Here is a 19006-nt window from a genome sequence, read left to right as displayed (position 1 = left end):
TAAGGTATTATAATCCTGAGGGACAATCATCATGTGGTCCATCATTGACTGAAACATTATATGGTGCACGACTGTCTACTTTTTTTTTTTTTTTTGAGACCAAGTCTTGCCCTGTCAGACAGGCTGGAGTACAGTGGTGTGATCTCCCCTCACTGCAACCTCCGCCTCCCAGGTTCAAGTGATTCTCTTGCCTCAGCCTCCCGAGTAGCTGGGATTACAGATGTGTACCACCATACCCAGCTAATTTTTTTGTATTTTTAGTAGAGACGGGGTTTCACCATGTTGGCCAAGCTGGTCTCGAACTTCCAACCTCAGGTGATCTGCCCGTCTCGGCCTTCCAAAATGCTGGGATTATAGGCATGAGCCACCGTACCTGGCCCCACTTTCAACCTAGAGCACTTTGTGCTTTTGAATTCAAAAAGCTAATTTTCTTACACTGACAGGGCGAGCTATCTAGTATCAAACCACAGTCTTCAAAACAGGTATAAATTTTATTTCTCTATGATATTTCAGTATAGACTAAATAGACATCTTTCTGCCCATTTCTGAATTATTCTTTGTGTAAAATGTGAATGTTTTTTAAAAAGCAGATAGTTTTGTTGAATAACTACATGTATACATAATTCTGCTAGAATGGAACTAATTCATTCCATGTTGTAAAATGGGTTGAATACAAATATTTTTTAAATGTTCATTTCCAGATCCTAAATTCTTTGTTTTCATGAATGAGCCTTCCACATTTCTTTGATTTTAAAAAATGGCATATATTCCTCGGTTTTCCAAAGCTGGTAAATACAGCACTCCATACAGTCTGGAAGTCTCTTCCCTGGCTGCACTTGCAGAGAGAACTGATCAAAAGCTCAAAATGAGCCTTCTGGCCATTCTCATCACACTCTGTTCCCTGGAGAGTGAAATCTTTTTTCAGATTAGATTGTTTAAACAGATATTTTTGTGATTCCTTCTGTCTTCTAATCCAGTGTGTGATTATTTTATGTTTTAAGCATAATTGCCTCCCAATATAAAACAGATTTTTCTTACTTATTTGCATGTCAAAATTTTCATTATGCAAAACAATTTTAAATATTTAACTGACCACCTTGTTTTGCTAAGTAGAATATAAAGAGAATTATGTAGAATCAGTCTCTGCTTTAGAGATGTCTGTAGTTTAAAACAGACACCCACACAATGGTACACTGATATCAGAATAAAAATACGATAGGAAGGTGAAATACTACCATTATCCCTTCCCCACTATGATTGGCTTCCAAATTGAGATTGTTTTTCAGAGATAAAATGACTCCATATGTTAAATTGGTCTGTGTCTATTACATCTATCTGGTCCTATTGGGAGGAGAGAGGAAAGATGCTCTCTGATAAAAAGATCTGAAAGGGAAAGGAGGTGAGAATGTTGAAATTGGACAATAAGACAATGAGTGTCCACTATAAAGCATGGACCAAGGGCAGCTTGGGGTAATTGAAAAAGGACCCATTGTTAAAGTAGACAATAAATTATCCATACTCCAGCTCTGCCATTTCCTTGCTGTGTGGTGTTTGGGAACATGATTTAACCTCTTTGAGTATGTTTTCACATTTAGAGAAGCAGAAAAATCGTGCCCACAGTTTCGGATTGTTGGAAACATTAAATGTTGGGAAGATTAAACACTCATGCAGTTGGGGTGATTAGGGTTCTTTGGGAGCTGGGACCGTGTGCTAGGACAGAAAGGTTGGCCTGTGGTTTGGGGGTGTGGATCAAGGGAAATGCCTGCATCATGGGTCAGAGCAGACTGGGAGGCAAAGGAAAGCTAAAGCATCCAGGCCACTGCATGGAATTGGCCTTCTTGCCTCTTTGTACCTTCCTCTTATTTCTTCTTCCTCTTAATCGACATTTATTTATTTATACTTAATTTTTTTGAACCGGAGTCTCCCTCTGTCACCCAGGCTGAGGTGTGGTGGTGCAATCTGGGCTTACTGCAACCTCTGCCTCCCGGGTTCAAGTGATTCTCCTGTCTCAGCCTCTCTAGTAGCTGGGATTACTGGTGGGCACCACCACGCCTGGCTAATTTTTGTATTTTTAGTAGAGTCGGGATTTCACCATGTTGGCCAGGCTGGTCTTGAACTCCTGACCTCAAAAGATCCACCTGCCTCAGCCTCCCAAAGTGCTGGGATTACAGGTGTGAGCTACCGTGCCTGGGCAATTGGCTTCTTTTTAAATAGTTAATTTTTTTTCTTGTAAGCATTCTTGCTATAAAATGCATGCTTATTGTGTAAGAAATTTGAAAAATATACAGAATAGTATGCAAAAAAGAAAGATAGAGAATTACTAAATGCTGAGGACACATGACTCTTTCCAGAACATTAAGTATTGGGAGTAGTATCATTGGGTCAAAAGGTCGTAACAATTTTTTTCTTTTTTTTTAGAGACAGGGTCTCACTTTGTTGCTCAGGCTGCAGTGCAGTGACAGAATCATGGCTCACTGCAGCCTCCAACTCCCGGGTTCAAGTGATCCTCCTGCCTCAGCCTCCCGAGTAGCTGGGACTATGGGCACACACCACCACATTAGGCTAATTTTTAAATTTTTTGTAGAGATAGTGTAGAGATATGCTGCCTATGCTGGTCTTGAGCCCTGGGCTCAACTGATTCTCCTGCCTCAGCCTCCTAAAGTAGTAGGATCACAGGGGGTTTTAACATTTTAATGCCCATGTGCTCACTTACAAATTGCTTCTAGGGTGTTTGCAGCAATTTATGCTCCCATCAGCATGGGCTGGGTGCACTTATGTACAGGGACATTTCTAGGTCTTCATAAGCTGAGACAATCTTTTGGAAGCCTTAGCCCATCTCATATATTAGAGTGAGGTAGTGCTTGCCATTATCTGCACTTGTGTTTTTTTTTTTTCTTACTATGCAGATTTCTGGAGAATCATTGTGCATGCTTGAGAATACTTGCAAAGCAAAAAGATCTATAAAAATTGCATTCAAGATAATGTGATTACTCTGAATCCTAAATTTAACAATTAAGAAATTCGGGGCCAGATGCAGTGGCTCATGCCTGTAATCCCAGCACTTTGGGAGGACGTGGCGGGCGGATCACTTGAGCTCAGGAGTTCGAGACCGGCCTGGCCAACATGGTGAAAGCCCGTCTCTACTAACAACAAAAACAACAAAATACAAAAATTAGATGGGCATGGTGGCACGCACCCGTAGTCCCAGTTATTTGGAGGCTGCGGCAGGAGAAACATTTGAACCCAGGAAGCACAGGTTGCAAGTAGCCGAGATTGCACCACTGCATTCCAGCCTGTGTGACAGACAGACTCCGTTTCAAAAAAGAAAGAAAGAAAGAAATTCGGGATGTTATGGTTTTCAACATTTATTAATTTTTAATTTTATTATCATATCTCTAATTTTTTGTCCTATCTCTAACAATAAAGAAATGGGATGTTATGGTTTTCAATATTTATTAATTTTAATTTTATTGTCATATCTTGTAGCCAATATATTTTTTTCAGATTTCAACATATTTGCAGTCTCTGAAAAAAATCTCATCAGCCTTGAACCCTGAATTAGAGTGGCTGATTGACAAAATGTCACCTCCTATGTCATCTTTTCTAATTGACCAGCAAAATGATATCTTTTTCTTTCTTTTTTGTTTTTTCTTGCTTTTGTTTTGTGTTGTTTTGTTTTTTTGAGACAGAGTCTTACTGTCACCCAGGCTGGAGTTCAGTGGCATTATTTCAGCTCACTGCAGCCTCCACCTCCTGGGTTTAAGCGATTCTCTTGCCTCAGTCTCCTGAGTAGCTGGGATTACAGGTGTGCACCGCTGTGCCCAGCTAACTTATGTATTTTTAGTAGAGATGGGGTTTTGCCATGTTGGTTAGGCTGGTCTCGAACTCCTGGCCTCAAGCAATTCTCCTGCCTTGGCCTCCCAAAGTGCTGGGATTACAGGCGTGAGCCATGGTGCCCAGACTTTCTTTTGTATTTTGAACCCTATGATCTATTTCTGGATATTTATTGGGTATTTTTTATGGAAAGTCCTGTACTCAAGGAAACCGAGTCTAGTAAGAGAGAACATATGTCTGATGATGATTACCAGAAACAGGTGTAAAGAATTCAGCTGTGGGAAATCCAGAGAATTCAGAAAGCAGCTATGGGAATTCAGAGAACAAAGAGATTATTTCTGTCTCTAGTTGTCAAAGGCATCTGGATGAGGCATTATTGTTTGAGCTACGTCTCGAGGCAAGGGTAGAATTTTAACAGGGAGAGGGATGGAATGGGTTAACTCGTGATACGCAAGATACATAAATTAAAATATATTTTATCTAGGCTGGGTGCGGTGGCTTGCACCTATAATCCCAGCACTTTGGGAGGCCGAAGCAGGAGAACTGCTTGAAGCCAGGAGTTCAAGACCAGCCTTGGCAACATAGTGAGACCTCATCCCTTAAAAAAAATTGTTTATATTGTAAAATATAAGAAAAATACATGTATATGGCTGGGCACAGTGACTCATGCCTGTAATCTCAGTACTTTGGGAGGCTGAGGCTGATGGATCACTTGAGATCAGGAGTTCAAGACCAGCCTGGCCAACATGGTGAAATCCTGTCTCTACTAAAGAAAAAAAAAATTACCAGGGCATGGTGCTGCGCACCAGTATACCTGTAGTCCCAGCTACTTGGGAGGCTGAGCCAGGAGAATCGCTTGAACCCAGAAGGTAGAGGTTGCAGTGAGCCAAGTTTGCACCACTGCACTCCAGCCTGGGCGACAGAGTGAGACTCTGTCTCAAAAAAAATTAGTCAAGCGTCGGGGTGCATGCCTGTAATCTCAGCTACTCAGGAGGCTGAGGCAGGAGAATTGCATGAACCCAAGTGGCAGAGGTTGCAGCAAGCCAAGATCATGCCACTGCATTCCAGCCTGGGAGACAGAGCAAGACTTCACCTTAGAAAAAAAAAAAAAAAGGAAAGAAAAATACATGTATATGAACCATCCAAGGATCTTGTTAAAATGCAGGTTCTGATGCAGTAGGTTTTGGCCGTGCCGTTTCTAGCAAGCTCTCATGTGATGCTGATATGACTGGTCAGGCATTTCAGGTTGGTGGAACAACAGGAACAAAGGCAGAGGTGGGAAAGCATCAGAGGAGCTGCCATGCGGAGAGAAACAAGAACAGTGCAGTCAACCAGAGTGTGGTTGCTAGATGGGGACGCCGTGGGAATGAACTGCCATGGCAGATCAGATCCAAACTGCAGAATGTTTTGAATGTCAAGTTTCAAAATGTGAACTTTATACCACAAACAATAGGGAAGTATGGAAAACCATTGAGCAGGGGAATGACGTGATCAGAATGTGTGTTAGTGACATTAATCTGGCCATGGTATGCAGAAGCCTGGGAGATCAGTGCGGAAGCTAACTCTAACAGTCCAAGTGGGAGGTGTTAAGGGCTTAAGTTAGAGAGATGCCTGCAAAGTCGGAAAGGAAAAAAAAATATTCTTTTATGTAGCAAATGGATGCTCAAAACTGTAAATCGGATAAATAAATGAATCAGTGAATAAAGTAAAAGGCTTAGCAAAGAAAGAATGAACAGGACATAATGGTCAACAGGTGGCTTTACTTTTTTTTTTTGAGACAGAGTTTCGCTCTTGTTGCCCAGCCTGGAGTGCAATGGTGCGATCTTGGCTCACTACAACCTCCGCCTCCTGGGTTCAAGCGATTCTCCTGCCTCAGCCTCCTGAGTAGCTGGGATTACAGGCATGCGCCACAACGCCTGGCTAATTTTTGTATTTTTAGTAGAGACGGGGTTTCTCCATGTTGGTCAGGCTGGTCTTGAACTCCTGACTTCAGGTGATCCGCCCGCCTTGACCTCCCAAAGTCCTGAGATCACAGGCGTGAGACACTGCGCCTGGCTGACTTTACTTTTTATATATGGGAGAATGATGACACCATTAACAGAAAACTGAGGAAGAGCTGCTTGTTTTTTGGCAAAACGTAATAGCAATACTTACTGAATACTCACTGTGTGCTATTTATAGTTTTGAGTGCTTTTAATACCTTGTCTCATTTATTTATTTCATTATTATTATTTTTTGAGACAGAGTTTTGCTCTTGTTGCCCAGGCTGGAGTGCAATGGCGCGATCTCTCCTCACTGCAGCCTTTGCCTCCTGGGTTCAAGCGATTCTCCTGCCTCAGCCTCCCAAGTAGCTGGGACTACTTGGCGTACACCACCATACCCGGCTAAATTTTTTGTATTTTTAGTAGAGACGGGGTTTTGCCATGTTGGCCAGGCTGGTCTTGAACTCCTGGCCCCAGGTGATCTGCCCACTTTGGCCTCCCAAAGTGCTGGGATTACAGGCATGAGCCACCGGCCCCTTGTCTCATTTAATCTTTATCACAATCCTGTGAGAAGTTACCATTTATTTGCCCCATCTTAAGAAAAGAAACTGAAAAACAGAGAGGTTAGGTAACCTGGGCAAGATCACACAGCTAGTAAAGCCTGGAGCCAACACTGGAAGCAGCGAGTGCAGGTCCAGAATGCAACTCTTAATTGCTGACCTAAGTCTCATAATGTATTAGATACATTTTGGGGTAGTTCCCTCACCCATTCTCCTTCTGGGGCAGAGGCCATCTGGATCCCATGCCCCTGGCCACAGCTAAGTAACTAGGGGAGGAGACTTCTCAGGATAGGCCACCCACTGGCTGGCCTGACACCTAAAATCTGGTGCCCTGGTGGGAAAAGTGAATTGGGCCAATCCATTTCCTCTTCTGAAAACCTGGAATGCGAAAACACTGATTTTGGAAGATAAGGGAAGTGAAAAGAAGCCCTTGTCCCTGCCTTGCCTGGGAACTTTTTTTTTTTCTTTTGTGCTCCTGTGATCAGTGGCCTTTCATTAAATCCTACTTTTCCCAAAATACCTTAGTCTCTGTTCTTTGTACCCAAATGATCCTGATTTCAGCTCATTTATTTCCTTATAAGAATTTATCCAGCTTCTAGGCTGGACACAGTGGCTCACACCTGTAATCTTAGCACCTTGGGGGGCCAAGGAAGGAGAATCACTTGAGGCCAGAAGTTCAAGACCAGCCTGAACAACATAGCAAGACCTTGTCTCTTAAAAATAAATAAATAAATAACTAGCCAGGTATGGTGGCGTGCCTGTGGTTTCAGCTACTCAGAAGGCTGAGGCGGAGGGATCACTTGAGCCCTCCAGGAATTCAAGGCTGCAGTAAGCCATGATTGTGCCACTGCACTCCAGCCTGGGTGATAGAGTGAGGCCCTGTCTCTTAAAAATATTTTATGCAGATTCATTGAAAGATGAATAAAATACTTAGGTATTGCTAGGTAAACACTAACCCTCCAGTTTCTCCTCTGTCTGCTAAAAAATATGTAGACATTTGTGAAGTAATGTGCGTTTACAGCATTCACAAGTGAAAGCTTGGAAGTCAAACTTCAGCCTACACTAGCAAGAAAGAATGTTTGGGTGAAAAATGTATTTCTGGCAAGGACTGCCCACCATCCTCCATCTGCAGGTTCTTCTTTCTTTCAAAAAAGCCATTCTCCCTGCTGTAACAGGATTAAGGGCAGAGATATGGGTGAAAGTCTTGCATTGAGAGCTGTAGGCAACTCAATGTGAGACACACACATGCCTTACCACACAACAGGCTTTTTTTTTTTTTTTTTTTTTTGAGACAAGGTCTCACTTTGTCACCCAGGTTAGTTGGAGTACAGTGGCAAGATCATGGCTCCCTGTCCCCTCAAACTTCTGGGCTCAAGTGATCTTCCTGCCTTAGCCTCCCAAGTTGCTGGGACTACAAGCATGCACCATCATACCTAGATTAAAAAAAAAAATTTTTTTTGTAGAGGTGGGGTCTTGCTATGTTGCCCAGGCTAGTCTGGAACTCCTGAGCTCAAGTGATCCTCCCTCCTTGGCCTGGCAAAGTATTGGGATTATAGGTGTGAGCGACCACACCGGGGCAAACAACAGGCAGTTTTCACTCTATTCTGGAAGAGACACCTCCTCAACTTTTGTGCTGTTAAGAGTGAAGACAGCTAAAGCCAAAGAAGAATGCTGGATGGAAGGTTGATGTGGCTGCAACACTGATCACCCCATGGATGGCCAGGGTCGATTCTGCCCATCTGGGGAGCATCCTATCTGAGTCACTGCTGCACACGCCTCCTTCCTTGAACGGCCCACTGGCGGAGCAGGCTGCCTTCCCAGAGGAGCACATTTCTTCAGTCCACAGTGTGTAAGTGTCTGTGCCCCTTGCTAGAACGTTCTAGTAAACTCTAGAGGCAACTGTGTGGAAGAGTGTAGTAAGGAAAGCTTCCAAGATTCCAGACAGAACCAAAGCAGATGCAGGAGCAGCCTGCCTGTCAAAAAGATAATTTATGTTCACTCACTACTTAAAACTTGAGCTCTGGAAATTGGCAAGAGAGAGATTAAAGTTGTCTGTAATTAGCTGTTACTACTTTCTACAGAGTGTTTATTGAGAGTGGAAAATCCTATGGCCTTGTGGCCTCCTGGAAAACCCCAATTCAGTTTTCAAGCTTAACTCCAATGAGAATCTTCTCTGACCTTCTCAGGCACTTGTTTTTCCTCCCTGGAGCTCCCGCTCAGCCTGGCACATGGTTTAGTAGAACAATTTTCATTCTTCCATGATAATTGAACATTGAGATGTGTTTTTGGATCCCTCAAGGTCTGGCACTGTGTTTTACTTTTGTGCCCATTGCTTGGGAAAGGAGGGAGGAGCGATGACTTAAATTGTAGTTCATAGCTCACTGGACTGCGAAGGTCTCTGTCCAAACCTGAGGATGAGAACTGTGAATCAGAGCAAGGCTCTGGAGTATGAGCTGCAGGCAGTAGAGGAATGGGTGTGTTCTCTGCTGTAGGAAGAAAGCTGCAAACAAGAACAGATGCTCCTCCACTTACAATGGGGCTACATCCCTATAAACCCATTGTGAGTAGAAAACATCGCAAGTTGAAAATGCATTGAATAGAACTAACCTACTGAAATCATAGCTTAGCCTAGCCTACCTTAAACATGCTCAGAGCACTTATGTTTGTCCGCAGTTGGACAAAATCATCTAACGCAAAGCTGATTTTATATGAAAGTGTTAAATATCTTATGTAATTTATTGAGTACTGTACGGAAAATGAACAACAGAATGGCTGTGTGAATACCTGAAGTACTGTTTCTACTGAATTCATGTTGCTTTTGCACCATCATAAAGTCAAAAAATAATTAGTTGAAAAATTATAAGTAAGGACTGTCTGCATTTGGTGCCGAAAGTGTAGAAGGTGGCAGAAATAGAAACAGAAATAGTAATTACCAAAATTCACATTCTCTTCTTCCTGGGCACAGAGTCATATCACATTTCCCAGCCTACCTGGCAATGAGGTATGGCCCGTGGGACTGACTCCTGCCAACAGGATATGGTGGAAGTCCCACGAGGATCTCACGTGGGGATCCTCCAGGCATTTCCCTCTTCTGCTGGCTGGATGCCAGTGTCTAGAGAGACCAAAATCAGAGCTGCTCCCCATCACTTTCCCCACCCAACAGGGAGCACAGGTTTGAACTCTTAAGCAAGTAAGAAATAACCTTGTGCTGTGTGGGGGGTTAATTGTTACAGCCGCTGGCAATCCCTAGCTCATGCAGAGCGTTTGGCTGTTTTTCACCTGAGGCAGTGGTAGCCCAGACTCATCTCTTACCTGAAGCATTCTTGGGGTTCTTCAAGTTATAACGAGAGAGAAGACCCTTGAAGAGGAGAAAAAAATTACTCAACTGGCGAGATGAGGTTTCAGAAAACCTTGATTTGACTATTAAGAGATATTTGATGGCCAGGCACAATGGCTCATGCCTGTAATCCTAGCACTTTGGGAGGCCGAGGTGGATAGATTACTTGAGGTCAGGAGTTCGAGACCAGCCTGGCCAACATAGTGAAACCCTGTCTCTACTAAAAATACAAAAATTAGCTGGGCATAGTGGTGCGCACCTGTTATCCCAACTACTCGGGAGACTGAGGCAGGAGAATCGCTTGAACCCGGGAGGTGGAGGTTGCAGTGAGCCAAGATTGTGCCACTGCCCTCCAGCCTGGGTGACAGAGTGAGAGACTCTGTCTCAACAACAACAAAAAAAAACCAAAAAACCAAAAAACGAGAGATATTTGACTTCATCTTGTACTTGAAGCTGGTGAAATGGGATGTAGCTCAGTTAACATGAGCCTTATGGTTAATATTAAACATTTTATTTCTTCATTTCCTCCACTGATTATTTTAATATTAGAGAAGGTTACTTAATAACATAAGAAAATATTCAAAACAAGCTGTTAAGCTAAAAAGGCTACTAGAAAATAGTAGATTCAGCATAATCCCACTTTTAAAAAGCAAGCCAAGAACCTAAAAATATATTCACATACACATTGACCTAGGAAGGTGACATCAAACTATTAAGTGGTCATTTGTAAGTAGTAATAATAAGTGTGATTTTTTATTTGTCTTTATTCTATTCAATGTTTTTCAGCCTCTTCCCAGTAGACATGCATCACTTAGAGATTAACAACAGCAAAAGCAATAGAAGTTATTTTTAAGGAAAATATAGAGAAAAAGGTTGTCTTGCAATTAAAAAAAAAGATCCAGTCTCTTCACTCATTATTACTGGGGGTTCTCGGTCAAACTCATATCCCAAGCAGAGACTTGGGGATCCACTAGTACTTCAATAATCCTGAAGTGGCAAGCAACAATCCTTGTTTCTGTTGAATGAGCAATCTTGTTTTTTTTTTTTTGAGACGGAGTCTCGCTGCGTCGCCCAGGCTGGAGTGCAGTGGCACTATCTCGGCTCACTGCAAGTTCTGCCTCCCGGATTCATGCCATTCTCCTGCCTCAGCCTCCCGAGTAGCTGGGACTACAGGCGCCCGCCACCATGCCCGGCTAATTTTTGTATTTTTAGTGGAGACGGAGTTTCACCGTGGTCTCGATCTCCTGAGCTCGTGATCCGCCCGCCTCGGCCTCCCAAAGTGCTGGGATTACAGGCACGAGCCACCGCGCCTGGCCACAATCCTGTTTCTTTTGCTTCTGTTGAATTATGCTGGGTGTTTAATCTAGAACTTGAAAAATAGGAAGATCAGGCTAGGCATAGTGGCTTACACCTGTAATCCCAGCACTTCAGGAGGCTGAGGTGGGGTGGGAGGATCATTTGAACCCAGGAGTTGGAGACCAGCCTGGGCAACATAGTGAGATGGAGATCTCATCTCTACAAAAAGTAAAAATAAGTAAAAATTGGCTGCATGTGGTAGCACGTGCCTGTGGTTCCAGCTACTTGGTAGGCTGAGGTGGGAGGATCACTTGAGCCCGGGAGGTCGAGGCTGCAGTGAGCCGAGATCGTGCCACTGCACTCCAGCCTAGATGACAGAGTGAGACTCTGTCTCAAAAAAAAGCAAGCAAGCAAGCAAGCAAGCAAGCAAGAAAGAAAAGTAGGGTAGGGGCCTGGCATACTGGCTCACACCTATAATTCCAAGACTTTGGGAGGCCTAGGAGTTCACTTGAGCTCAGGAGTTCAAGGCCAGCCTGGGCGACGTGGTGAAACCCCTTCTCTACCAAAAATAAAAAAAATATCTGGGCATGGTGGTACACACCAGTAGTCCCAACTACTTGGGAGGCCGAATTGGGAGAATTGCTTGAGCCTGGGAGTTGGAGGTTGCAGTGAGCTGAGATCGTGCCACTGCGCTCCAGCCTGGATGACAGAGTGAGATCCCATCTCAAGGGAAAAAAAAAAGAAAAAAAAGAGGTAAGAGAAAGTAGGAAGATCTCACAGAGAGTTTTGCATTGTTAAAGTCTCTTAAAGACTTTATTGCTTTCCAGCAAGCATGTCTCTATACTCTTATTAAATTTGGGAAATATATCAGTTTTCTTGGCTAAACTCAGGCAAATCTAGCCGTGGGAGTATTCCAGTGCTGTCAGCATCAGAAGAGTTCTTTTCTTCTGCTTTGATTTACTTGTTTATTTATTTAAGAGACAGAGTCTTGCTCTGTCACCCAGGCTGGACTGCAGTGACACGATCATAGCTAGCAGCCTCCAACTCCTGGGCTCAAGTGATCCTCCCACTTCAGCCTCCAGAGTAGATGGGACTACAGACATGTGCTACCATGCCCAGCTAATTTTTTTTTTAAGAAACAGAGTCTCACTATGTTGTCCAGTCTCGTCTCTCCTGAGCTCAAGTGATCCTCCTGCCTCAGCCTCCCAAAGTGCTGAGATTACCTGCATGAACCAACACATTCGGTCTTTCTTCTGCTTTTATTATCACATCCTAGCTAAGAGTGTGATGAATCTTCATTTCGTGAGATGAACAGAATTCCACCAGCAGGTTAAAAATAACTTCACATTCTAAGGAAATGGAAGGCTGACCAAAGCAAGGGTTTCAGGAACATTAGGCACCACTCAGGCAACTGAGATTTCAGCACCCCTCCCACCTTTTCTTTTGGCTATCTCTGGTCATCCTGTAACATAAATGTTCTTTTTACTGGAACAGAATAAATGTAGTCTTTATATTAGGGAAATCCTCATGTTTGGAAAACTTCACAGCTTGTTGTTTGAACGCTAAACACAAATCAAGGAAAAGGCAATGGAATTAGAGTAACATTTGTATACCAGACTTAATTGCTCTCTAAATTCTAAGCATTTACTATGAAAAGATCCGGATGGAGATGATACAGACATGAGACATATAAATACATGTTTGAAGGAACTGTGGATTATTGGAAAGGATGTAGACTTTGGAGCTTGACAGACACAGGGTCAAGCTCCAGCTCTGTCACTTACAAGTGGCATGGCCTGAAGCTAGTTTTTAACTTCTCCAAATCTGTTCTTTCAGTGGGAATATGAGGATTATAGCACCTATTTGGGGTGTTGTTGGGGGAATTAAGGATAAAAGGTACGAAAAGCACTGCACACAGTACCTGGTACACAGTGGATGCCCATTCATCATGTTGACTTGGGTGCTAAGGCAAAAGAAAACCAGATTGGAGTGAAAATGGGAAAATGTTGAGTGAAAATAAACTTTTTTTTTTTGAGATTGAGTCTCACTCTGTTGCCCAGGCCGGAGTGCAGTGGTGCAATCTCTGCTCACTGCAACCTCTGCCTCTTGGGGTTCAAGCGATTCTCCTGCCTCAGCCTCCCGAGTAGCTGGGATTACAGGCATGTGCCACCACGCCCAGCTAATTTCTGTATTTTTAGTAGAGATGGGGTTTTGTTATGTTACCCAGGCTGGCCTTGAACTCCTGAGCTCAAGCAATCTGCCCACCTCAGCTTCCCAAGGTGCTGGTATTACAGGTGTGAGCCACTGCACCCGGCTGAAAAAATTTTTTTTAAAAAAATTAGCTGTGCGTAGTGGCACATGCCTACAGTCCCAGCTATTTGGGAAGCTGAGGCAGGAGAATCACTTGAGCCGAGGAGTTTGAGGCTGCAATGAGCTATGATCATGCCGCTGCACCCCAGCGTGGGCAATGGAATGAGACCCTCTCTGTACAAAAAATTTAAAAAGTCTTTATATAAGGTATTTATGCTTGTAATGAGTTAAAAATACATATTCTTGCATGTGGTAAAAAGTGAACATGCTTCTCTTTACTTCTTCTCTATCAATCTCTCTCCCCAGGGGAAACCACTTCTTCTGTTTTTTTATTATTATTATTTTTTAAGGAACTGATGTTTATTTTCCATCAACCTTGTTTCCATGTTGCTTAAGAGCCGGTACAAGAACAGCTTAAGACCATTCAGTGGTTGCTCCTACCCATTCAGTAGCCTGAGCAGTGAGAGCTGCAGACCAGTCTTCCATGGCAGGCTGAGCGCTCCAGTCTTCAGTAGGGAACAGCTGAATAGGCACAGAGGGCACCCGCACGCCGTCAGACCAGTCTGCAACCTCAGGCTGAGTAGCAGTCAACTCAGGAGCTGGAGCAGTCTGTTCATCCTGAAATTCCTCCTTGGTCACAGGCTTTTCAGCAGCAGCCTGCTCTTCTTTTTCAATCTCTTCAGGATCCCTGTAGAAGTAGAGATCAGGCATGACCTCCCACGGGTGTTCATGGGAAATGGTACCACACATGTGCAGAACTTCCCAGGGCAGCATCTGCATCAAACCCACTGAGCGAGCTTCCATGTTGTTGCATGGGATGGCAATATTCACACAGTGCAGAGGAGAATCTGTGTGACACAGAGCAATGGTGGGAAAGTTAACATAAGATGCTTCTGTGAGCGGCTGTTGGTCAACCCTGGGGACAGTAACCACAAGAAGCCGTGGCTCCCGGAAGGCTCCCTGGATCTGGTTAATAAAGGTTCCAGGAGTGAAGTGGCCAGCAATTGCTGTGGCTCCAGTGGCAGCAGCACACTTCAGCACGGTCCTCTGGCCAGTATTCCTGGAGGTTATGACACTGACATCCGCAGGGTTTTCAATGGCAACAATGGTGTGAGCTGCAGCAGAAGCTTCTCCCAGGTCCTTTCAAATTTAGGATGTAGATGCCAATCACTTTTCCTTTTGTAGATGTACAGTTCCATCTGGAAGTCAAGGTTGGTGCCACCTAAGTGGGTTTCTGGTGCAGAACTTAAGCATATCCTTCTCCTTCATTTGCAGGACATCAAGGGCTCTGGACATTGAGAAAATTTCCCTTTAAGTTACGATGGGAATCCAGAACAACGCCATATGGACCCCTCTGTGAGTAGCATGGAAAGCGGAAACCACTTATTTATTTATTTATTTATTTTTAAAGAGTCTCACCTTGTTGCCCAGTCTGGAGTGGAGTGATGGATCTGCAACTTCCATCTCCTGGGTTCAAGTGATTCTCCTGCCTTGGCCTCCCGAGTAGCTGGGATTACAGGCACCCGCCATCATGCCCGGCTAATTTTTGTATTTTTAGTAGAGACAGAGTCTCACCATGTTGGGCAGGCCTGTCTCGAACTCCTGACGTCAAATGATCCACCCGCCTTGGCCTCCCAAAGTGTTGGGATTACAGATGTGAGCCATCATGCCCAGCTGGAAACCACTTCTAATAATGTAACAGGTTATATATTGACACATAGACAGTTTTTATGAGATTATACTATCTCTCTACATTTTTCTCTTTTTATTGAGACGGAGTCTCACTTTGTCACCCTAGCTGGAGTGCAGTGACGTGATTTCGGCTCACTGTAACCTCTGTCTCCCGGGTTCAAGCGATTCTTGTGCCTTAGCCTCCAGAGTAGCTGGGATTACAGGTGCGTGCCACCATGCCCAGCTAATTTTTCTATTTTTAGTAGAGATGGGGTTTCACTATGTTGGCTAGGCTGGTCTCCAACTCCTGACCTGAAGTGATTTGCCCATCTCAGCCTCCCAAAGTGCTGGGATTACAGGCATGAGCAACTATGCCCGGCCTATCTACACATATTTTTTAAACTGCTTTTTAAATCTTGACATTATACTATGGACATCTTTTCACATAGTAAATACAAATTTTCCTCATGTTTCCAACAGTACAGTAAGAGGTGCAGCAGAATCTAGGAATTAAGAGCGTGGACTACTTCAAAAACAAAAAAAGTTATAGACCGGGCACAGTGGCTCACGCTTGTAATCCCAGCACTTTGGGAGGCGGAGGCGGGTGGATCGCCTGAGGTCAGGAGTTCAAGGCCAGCCTGGCCAACATGGTGAAACCCCGTCTCCACTAAAAATACAAAAAAAAAAACATTAGCCGGGCATGGTGGCAGGCACCTGTAATCCCAGTTACTCTGGAGGCTGAGCCAGGAGAATCGGTTGAACCTGGGAGGCGGAGGTTGCAGTTAGCTGAGATCGTGCCATTGCACTCCAGCCTGGGGGACAAAACCAAGACTTTGTCTCAAAAAAAAAAAAAGAAGCATGGACTACTTGGGTTGGATACTGACTTGTGCCCCTTAGGTTGTGTGTGAACTTGGACAAATGACTTCCCCTCTCTGTGTCTTAATTTCTCTATGTGTAAAATGTGTTCTGATAAAATGCTTGTAGTAGCATCTGAAAAATGCTCAACATCAGTAATCCTCAAATAAATGCAGATTAAAATCACAGTGAGATATCTTATACCAGTCAGATTGGCTAGTATTAAAAAGTAAGAAGATAACAGATGTTGTTGAGGATATAAAGAAAAAGGAATGCTTATACACTGTTGGTGGGAATGTGAATTAGTACAACTTTTATGGAAAACAGTATGGAGATTTCTCAAAGAACTAAAAATAGAACTATCATTTAATCCAGCAACCCCATTACTGGGTATCTACCCAAAGGAAAGAAATCATTATATCAAAAAGATACCTGCATTCGTATGTTTATCACAGCACTATTCAAAATAGCAAAGATATGGAATCAACCTAAGTATCCACCAACGGCTGATTGGATAAAGAAAATGTGGTACATATATACAATAGAATACTATTCAGTCATAAAAAAGAATAAAATGTTTTTTGCAGCAACATGGATGGAAATGGAGGCCATTATCTTAAGGGAAACAACTCAGAAAGTCAAATACCGCATGTTCTCACTTATAAGTGGGAGCTGAGTCATGTGTACACATAGAGATAGAGTGTACAATGGTAAACATGGGGGACTGGGAAAAGTGGGAGGGTGGAGGAGGGTGGGCGATGAGAAGTTACTTGAGTGCAATCCACACTCTTTAGGTGATGGATGCACTAAAAACCCAGACCTCACCACTATGTAATATATCCATGTAATAAAACTACACTCGTACCCCTGAAATTTGTGCAAACAGGCTGGGCGTAGTGGCTCATGCCTGTAATCCCAGCATTTTGGGAGGCCGAGGTGGGCAGATCACCTGAGGTCAGGAGTTCGAGACCAGTCTGGCCAACATGGTGAAACCCTGTCTCTGCTAAAAAATACAAAAAATTTTTATGCACCAGGCGTAGTGGTGCATGCCTGTGGTCCCAGCTACTGGGGAGGCTGAGGCAGGAGAATTGCTTAGAACCTGGGAGGCAAAGGTTGCAGGTGAGCCGAGATCGCCCCACTGCACTCCAGTCTGGGCGACAGAGCAAGACTCTGTCTCAAAAAAAAAAAAAAAAAAAAAAAAAAGTATACAAAAAAAGAAAAGGAAAAAAAATGCTTGTTGTGGGGATGAAATAAATTAATGCAGATAAAGCCTCTAGAATAGTACTAGGGCATATAACAAGCCATAGCGACTCTGTCTATCCTTAGTGAAGTTTTAAGTTCTTTTTAAACTTTATTACAAGCAATGCTACAATGAAGGTTTTATCACATCTTTTTGAACACTTTACTAGTGTTTTTACATAACAAAAGTCAGAATGAGGGATCATGTAGGATGTTCACACAAAATTAGAATGGACATTGCCTAATTGCCTTCCAAAGTTGTACCATTTACCCTCCAGCCAAGAGTGTACAAAATGGTTCATATTCCCAGACTTTTGCCCAAACTGGATTTTATCATTTTGAAAAAATTGTGCCCATCAAATAACAACTGATCTTTGACACATTGAATTACAATTTAAAGAGGGCTTTACCCAAATGGCCCACAAGGCTACCTAACTGGGCAGAGGCCATACATTACATATTTTAAAATTTCAATAGAAAATTCTTCATTCAACATCGAGGCTTATAAAATTCTTATCTTTTCCTCCATAAAGCTTCCATGTGTCTTTATTCTGAACCGAGGGTATATGAAAATAAATTTTCATTTCCTTGATTTCCTTCCTTTTAAATTCTACAGACGCTCTGAAATACTTAAGTGCTCAGGAGAAGTCATCTTCTGGTTGCTGCAAGCGTGTGATGCCCTGTCATTAAAATAAGAAATAGATTGTTATCCTCCGCCCTCCTCTGTGCATATATATGTATATATATGTATATATATATGTGTGTGTGTATAGATATATATATATTTTTTCTTTTTTTTGAGACAGAGTCTCACTCTGTCATCCAGGCCGGAGTGCAGTGGTGCGATCATGGCTCACTGCAGCCTCAATCTCCTGGACTCAGGTGATCCTCCCACCTCAGCCCCCCGGTAGCTGGGATTACAGGCACATGCCACCACACCTGGGGTAATAATTTAGAGACTGGGTCTTGCTATGTTGCCCAGGCTGGTCTCGAACTCCTCTGTGCAAGGGATCCTCCCACCTCAGCCTCCCAAAATGCTAAGATTGCAGGCGTGAGCCACCAGGCCCGGCCCTTTGTGCATTTTCTGAGGCCTATCTTTCCAAAACTGGTGTCTAGGAGATGAGCAGCCAGGTTGTAAAGGATTTAGTCTCTATCATAGACCCAAATCGGAGAGAAACAACTTGGAAACGCCAGGGTTAAATCAAATCAGTGTTCAAGGCCATATTTCCGCTTTTTCATGTTCCTGAGTTGGGAATCCACATTTGGCCGCTGGGCAGTGGGAATTGTTAGGGAAGTTCTCTGGGCTGCCCTGTCGGCTCCAGGGGTTTTATTTGCCATCTTGTTCGCCCTCTGCTGGTTTTTCAAGAGAAGAACATGAATGGGAAGAATGGCTTTCTCTGACCCTGGGAGATTTTTTTCTTGCTTATTTTTGTTCTGGGAAATCAAAATTCCAGTTGAATTCCGTAACTATAAAAATGTTACGAGAAGACATGTGGGTTTCAATGGAATAGACTAATTTGAATTACCATAGGTTTTCAGAGATGGGGTATGGGGATAGGAAAAAACTCTGGCTTTACTTCTTTTTATACATGTCTGTTTAGTTCTTCAACTATGCATTTTCTGGTATGTATAACGGTATTACATCATAAATTTAAAGAATAGAATGCATGTGAATCTATATCAATATCTATCTCTATCTACATGAACTATCTACATCTATTCATATAGCTGTGTATATTCTGGAACCTTGCCAATCTGGGGAACTCAGAGCTGAAAGCATCTTAAGAGACTGAAAAAGAACACAGGGGTTGACACCTTCCACTTATAACCAGACCCCTCAATCCAACAAAATATAATCAAATGTTTTCAGAGCCCTAAAAGGCTTTTTTTTTTTTTTTTTTTTTTTTTTTTAAATTTGAGAT

General features: G+C 43.2%; 1 long non-coding RNA gene across 2 annotated transcripts in view; it reads left to right on the top strand.

Moving 5' to 3' along the window:
• LOC112135246 (uncharacterized) overlaps positions 1 to 19006 on the top strand; it is a 74885-nt gene that overhangs the window by 14108 nt on the left and 41771 nt on the right. For both annotated transcript variants that reach the window (XR_002916547.2, XR_008510352.1), the window contains exon 2: positions 14595 to 14675. This is a non-coding gene — a long non-coding RNA (uncharacterized LOC112135246). The remainder of the gene's footprint in view (positions 1 to 14594; positions 14676 to 19006) is intronic.

This window comes from Pongo abelii, chromosome 8 (assembly GCF_028885655.2).
Source record: "Pongo abelii isolate AG06213 chromosome 8, NHGRI_mPonAbe1-v2.0_pri, whole genome shotgun sequence".
In the NCBI taxonomy this organism is placed as follows: domain Eukaryota; kingdom Metazoa; phylum Chordata; class Mammalia; order Primates; family Hominidae; genus Pongo; species Pongo abelii.
Note: the sequence above shows the minus strand (reverse complement) of the source record. Positions and strands in the feature narration are given on the sequence as shown.